The following is a 6,811-nucleotide window of genomic DNA, read 5'->3' as shown; positions in this document are numbered from 1 at the left end:
GATCATAACCGATCTATCTAGATCATGTCTAGGTCTATCTAATATAAGGAATAGTTAAATCATGAGCAAAATCAAATAAATAATATCAATATTATAAATTTGCGTAACATTTATTTTACACGTAAGTCGTTTAATATTAATAAATGTAGATTTTTGTTTAAACTTAATTATGAAGAATCAGATCATATCAGACCAGATCAGATCAGATCAAATCAGATCAGATCCGACCAGATCAGAAAAAATAAGTTCAGATCAGATCAGATTAGAAAAAATAAGTTCATATCAGACCAGATCAGATTAGATCAGATCAAACCAGATCAGATCAGATCAGATCAGAAGAAATAAGGTGAACTAAACAGGGCCTAAGTAGATTTTTTTTTTCTTAACATGAAGCATGTCATGTCCTAATGGTAAAAGCTTTATTGTTTAAACTAAAGGTCGAGAGTTCAAATCTTATGAAGACCATGTTCAACATTTTTCTTTATGTATATGAAGACTACATGGAGTGACGTAAATAAAGCGCCACGTATAGATATGGCTGAAAGTATTCCTCGTCTTTTCTTTGAATGCAATTACTTGCTGGAGTTTGGAAACGGTGCTGGCAAGTATTGCAAATAGAGTAGACTTGTGAAGAACTTTCAGAAGGAGATTCCAAAGAAATCAAAGAGTGTTTGCAAGGAAGGTAGTTGATTGTAATTCTTTATTTCTCACTATGTTTTTCAAGGTTAACTTGTAGATGCTCTATGGAGTCACTAGTAGAAAAAACGCTTGTTGCAGCGGGCTTTTAGACCCCTGTTGCAGCGTACATTGTATGCTGCAACTGGGGGGCCTGCAACAAGTCCAGACTTGTTGCAGCGTACAATGTTCGCTGCAAAAAGTATTTTTTTGCAGCGTACATATATATGTACGCTGCAACAAGTGTGTAAAATTAGGCAAAATTCATGACATGTTACAGCGTACAAATTGGTGTACGCTGCAACAGGGTAGGTTTGTTGCAGCGAACAACAATTTGTACCCTGCAACAGACCTACCCTGTTGCAGCGAACAACAATATGTCCCCTGCAACAAGTCTTCATTTTTGCCTATTTTCACATACTTGTTGCAGCGAACAAGTATATGCCCCCTGCAACAGAGTCGTCCTTTTGGAGGGAAAAGTTTAATTCTATTTATCTATACGTGCCTTGCACCAAATATATGAACCTTTCAACAATAATAATAGAATACCACAACCTGTAGAATAAATATAAAAACAATAACTGGTGTTTTGTATACATATATATATCCCAAAACCAAAATGCACTTACTACATTTAAACATATGTTCCAATTTCAACATACGCATACATTTTAATATAAAAGATTGTTCTATAACATCTAAACCAACTCGATCAAGCACGCTCAAGCCAATAATAAGTACTTGTTGGTAAAAACCTTAGCCCATTGCTCACGAACCACATTGATTTCCTCACTAGCATAAGGCGCCTTCCTCGGAGTATAGACCTTTACAAAAACAAAAATTTCAATTAAGCATTAGATTAAATGCATATTAAATGTCACATTTTAACATTCAAGCAACTAATGACAATGTCCTAATACTCTAGAATACGACTCAAGAGTAACGAAAATTAATTAAATACCTCATCTAGCTTTAGGTTATGCATATTAAACATGTAATAAGCTTAAAATGAGTCATTAGGTTCTTTAGATCAAAGTTGGGAGCGAAAATGCCTCATTTTAGCCTAAATACGACCTATAACGACCCAATGAGCCTTAAATGTGCATAAATAGATTGGAATGAGTCTTAGAAAGTTAAAACTAAGCATATTAATCATGTAAAAGGTTTAAAATAAGTCCGTAGGTTCTTTAGTTCATAAGTGTGAGCGAAAATGTCATTTTAGCCTAATTATGTCCTATAATGACCAAACAAGCCTTAAATGTGCATAAATATAATGGAATAAGTCTTAAAAAGTTAAAACTAAGCACATTAATCAAGTAAAAGGTTTACAATGAGTCCTTAGGTTCTTTAGTTCAAAGTTGGGAGCGAAAATGTCATTTTAGCCTAAATATGACCTATAACGAGCCAATGAGCCTTAAAGGTGCATAAATAGATTGGAACGAGTCTTAGAAAGTTAAAATTATGCATATTAAACATTTAATAAGTTTAAAATGAGTCCTTAGGTTCTTTATTTCAAAGTTGGGAGCAAAAATGTCTCATTTTAGCCTAAATATGACCTATAACGATCAAATAAGCATTAAATGTGCATAAATAGATTAGAATAAGTCTTATAAACTTAAAACTAAGCATATTAATAATATAATAAGTTTAAAATGAGTCCTTAGGTTCTTAAGTTCAAAGTTGGGAGCGAAAATGTCATTTTACCCTAAATATGACCTATAACGACACAATGAGCCTTAAATGTGCATAAATGGATTGGAATGAGTCCTAGAAAGTTAAAACTAAGCATATAAAACATTTAGTAAGTTTAAAATGAGTCATTGGGTTCTTTAGTTCATAGTTGGGAGCGAAAATGTCATTTTAGCCTAAAGATATCCTATAACAACCAAACATGCCTTAAATGTGTATAAGTACATTAGAATAAGTCTTATAAACTTTAAACTAATCATCTAATAAGTTTAAAATGAGTCTTTAGGTTCTTTAGTTCAAAGTTGGGAGCACAAATGCCTCATTTTAGCCTAAATATGACCTATAACGACTTCGAATTGCAACTTAATTAGTACGGCTTGTCACGGGCACATTCTAGGTTTTCCTAATCTGGGTTGATAATAGCCAGTATGAGAAATAGGGAGAGAGAAAACCCATGGTTGTTTTGTGGCCATTAGTACCACAACTTTGAAGAAGTTGAGGTTTGTGGGATTTGCGGCCATCGAATGCCTGAAACTTCTGAAAAAACTTATGTTCAATCAGGTGTTTTCCCTTCTGATTTCTTGCCTGATTTTCTCTATCTTGGTAGTTATGATAACACTTCTAGGTCTGAACTTCTTAAGTCTCAAATAATTTTCATAATTCTCAACGTAAGTTATTTTTATTCTATTCCATTGTCCCTTTTTATTGAAACTTTGTTTTTGTTTAGTCCTAATTGCGTGCTAATTGATTTGATGGTTTGTTTGAATTAGGGTATTAATGATTTTCTTGATTAATTGGGTGTATAATTCAAGTGCAGTTTCTTTCATAATAACCCTTTTTAATTGAAAGTTTTGTTTGTTTTGTTGTAATTGCTTGCGTGTGAATTGGTTTGATGGGTTGTTTGAATTAGGGTGTTCTTGATTAATTGGGTATAAAATTCAAGTGTAGTTTCATCATAAAATAGCCCCTTTATTGAAATTTTGTTTTTTTAGTTGTAATTGCTTCGAATTTACTTGATGGGTTGTTTCAGTTTTATTAAAAGTAGTGATTCGACTATTTGCTTCAATTTTTATGAGGAGACTTTGATGAGTATGATGATTTAAGTGATGCTGAAATGATGAGAATGAGGCATTAATTCTCATGACCAAAGTATTGGGGGAGAGGATAAAAGGTTTATAAGGGCGATACCAGGGATGAATAATGGTAGTGGGTTATAATTTCAAAGTGGTTCAAGTAAAGATGATATTATTTGTAAGAGAAGGCATTCTTCCATGGGGGTTCCAGTAGCGAAAACATTAAAGAGGGTGATGTATATTCTGGTTAGAGAAGGTTTGAGATGAGTAGCGAGATTCCTATTTTCACGGGGAAAGAGAAACTTGGTGGTCTGATGAAGCTATTAAAGACTTGGTGCTCAAACGAAGCTCATTTAGACTTGAAAGCTCTGAAACGTTGTCTAATACTGATCCACTGAACAAATTAGAACTAAGATCAAGGTATTGAAGATTTGGAAGATTGTTGAAAAGGGATTCTGGGATCAACCCAGTAAAATGATTAATTGACAAATCAAGGTAAGTCAAGTTCCTTATCCTAAATATGAACCCAGGAAATCCCCAGTTAACTCATTAAGACCAAAATTCAAGTGGGTTAACAAAGGCATAGAACTAAACATAGACCAATCATCAGGTGTTTCAAGATAATTAGCATGCGGCTGCTTGTTTCCTCCTCCTGTATAATGTATATAACGAAGGAGGTAGCGGCAGTCATGAATCATCAGGTGTATCAAGATAATTAACATATGTTAATGAATGTTTCAGGAAGCATACCCATATCTCCAGCATTGTATCTCTTTAGCGTTAGCTTCAAGGAACCACTTATTGCTTCAACAAGTTTGTTAGATACTACTCCAGGGGAACTTGAGATGCCAACCAATATGAGCTTTAACATCTGGGATTGAACAGGATAAAAAAGGTATTTCTGCTACGTGAGGCAGAACGGAGACCAAAGTAAAGAAGCCAAGGGAAAGCCTCTGCCTGAAGGCGTTGATAAGAGAGCGAGAACTTGAATGCAAGAGCGTACTATTTGATCCCTGTACTCTGTACAAAGTAGAAATAAAGCATACAGTTAGGAAGCTTGAAAAATTAGCCGCCCATTACTACATTATTATGTGAATTAAAATGGTGGATATTTGGAAAAAAAACATTACTCAAAGCGTAACTGAGATATATAAAGTGATTTACATGTAACATAATGTCCCAAGAATTCCCTTAATTTCGATTCTTTATGAAATTTTGTGTTCAGACATGTCCCAAGAATTCCCTTAATTTCGATTCTTTATGTAACATATTGGTCGCAAGTAAATTCTATCAATTGATGCATGCAAAGACTGGTGATATTCATCAAGACCCGTGAGTTGCATGACATTTCTCATGGCATGTAACCAAAGCAAAAATATCATTAGTAGAACTTACTGTTAATATATTGTCGATCTCATTTTGCACACCCTCCAATTTAATTAGTTGTCCACCAACTACATAAATTCAGTAAATTCAGCCTCATATCGCCTCGATGCTACAATATTCAGTACCCTTTATGAGTCTAAGGCATCATCATCCTCAATCACAATATTACTAGGAAGGTCAACTTTTAATCATGATTAAATATTCTATCTTTAGTAATATTGTGTTCATGACTATACACCAGTAACAACATAATATGTTTCAGCATTACAGAAAAATTAACAACAATATCAGCAGTATAGCAGCAGAATTACAGCAGTAGTGGCTAGCAACCATCAATCTGAGATTTCAAACACATTTAGTACTCAATATGATCCTTAATCCCTCAACATCAACTGCAACTGAGTCCCAATTCACAAGAACATAATATAAATAGTTCATTCCATAGAGTTCTTTCAGTAATACTAACTGAAAGTCTGAAAGCCAAAGCTCAAAGGAATAGATGCGACGCGCTGACGATCAAGCATTACCATTCTTTGGTTTCACAAAAGTCATTGAATACATTTCCCCTTCCAGAATCTTTTCAGGTTTTGCAGCTATAAGAACAAAGACTATTACTAAGAGGACTACATACCGAAACATATGAAATTATATAAAATGTGCCCCATAAACAGGTCTCCTTGTGAATACCCAATCAACTACCCTAATCCAGGCAATATCTAATCAATACTTAGTTATTAAGATGATGCAGTTGGCCAATATAGTTTAACTCTGACTGCATCAAATAAGCGTACGTGCTATAAGGAATTGAAACAGACCAGCTAGGAAGAGTCAATGACAAATGAACGAATATAGAAAGATAGCAAAACATTACCAACTAATACTCCTTGTCACCCTGGAAACCTTCAGGTTTAAGGTTCTTGAAAGAAACAGCCATTCCAGTTTCTTGCGCAGGCTCTTTAAGAGTTCGTGGAAGCATTTTGCACGCTCCACCAGGTCAGAGTAATCACATAAATAAATAATTAAATAAATAAATATAAAAACAAGAGAGGTTAAAAATAAATTAACTGATATTGACTGTCCTGTTTTTAGATTATGAAAATTGAGGTGGATAAGAATATACTCTTGCATTGTCAAATACAAAGTACTCATAGTATTATATTCTGAATTTGTATATCTATTCAGCAAAGAAATCTAGTGATAGTTCCATCCAAATACTCAACTACTTTCATTTGACATGTTTATCTGGATAAACAAAATCCGATATGATAATTCCACCTAAATAATCAACTGCTTCTATTGGTTAAAATTACTTAATATATAGTTAGTTACGGAGTATTAGGCAGGCTTCCATAAGACCGTCGATAAAGCATGACCAAGAGTTTTCAGACCAACGAATACAACACAAGTGCCAAACAATCAGTGTGCTACACGACACATCGTGAAATCTAGTCTAACATCATGCTATGCAAAATACTATTCAACATTTCAACATTCAAACTTACGCCACAAAACGGACCAGGAAATACTCGACTTAACTCGATGATACATCTTCGCAACAGGGAAAAAGTGTTAGGTTATGATACATATGACAATTCATAAATCATGCGGAAACAACCATTTAGCCAGGAATACATATTATTTACACATAATCATATAGCATAATTTAGATGCATACTCTTTGTTGCGTACCTTCCCTAGCTGCGCCCGAACCGAACAAGAACAAGTCTTTAGGACTCCAAGTGTCGTCCCTCCGTAGATAGTCCACAGCACGTCCGGATCCGCCTTAAGATTGACCAACTAGAATCGCCCTTAAGGTACTAGAATTTTCGGCACTCTTAGGTAAGAAATATGGCTGAATTTTTCTCTCAAAAACTCACTTTGAATACTTGAATTAATCTCTGAAAATATGTGACCCTAGGCACGTATTTATAGAGTTATGGAAAGGGAATTGGAATCCTAGTAGGATACGAATTAATTAAACTTAGAAT

General features: G+C 34.3%; 1 long non-coding RNA gene across 2 annotated transcripts; it reads right to left on the bottom strand.

Annotated features, from left to right (window-relative positions):
- Nucleotides 1-1,288: 1,288 nt before the first annotated feature.
- LOC130462483 (uncharacterized) lies at nt 1,289-5,828 on the bottom strand. Of its 2 annotated transcripts, none has more exons than XR_008922763.1 (3): nt 5,695-5,828; nt 4,188-4,457; nt 1,289-1,499 (listed from the first exon to the last, which is right to left on the bottom strand). It is a non-coding gene; the product is annotated as an uncharacterized lncRNA (long non-coding RNA). The 2 variants fall into 2 exon arrangements; XR_008922762.1 differs by lacking the exon at nt 5,695-5,828 and adding an exon at nt 4,833-4,931.
- Nucleotides 5,829-6,811: the final 983 nt, after the last annotated feature.

Source organism: Spinacia oleracea, chromosome 6 (assembly GCF_020520425.1).
Source record: "Spinacia oleracea cultivar Varoflay chromosome 6, BTI_SOV_V1, whole genome shotgun sequence".
In the NCBI taxonomy this organism is placed as follows: domain Eukaryota; kingdom Viridiplantae; phylum Streptophyta; class Magnoliopsida; order Caryophyllales; family Amaranthaceae; genus Spinacia; species Spinacia oleracea.
This window is presented reverse-complemented; position numbering and strand designations above follow the sequence as displayed.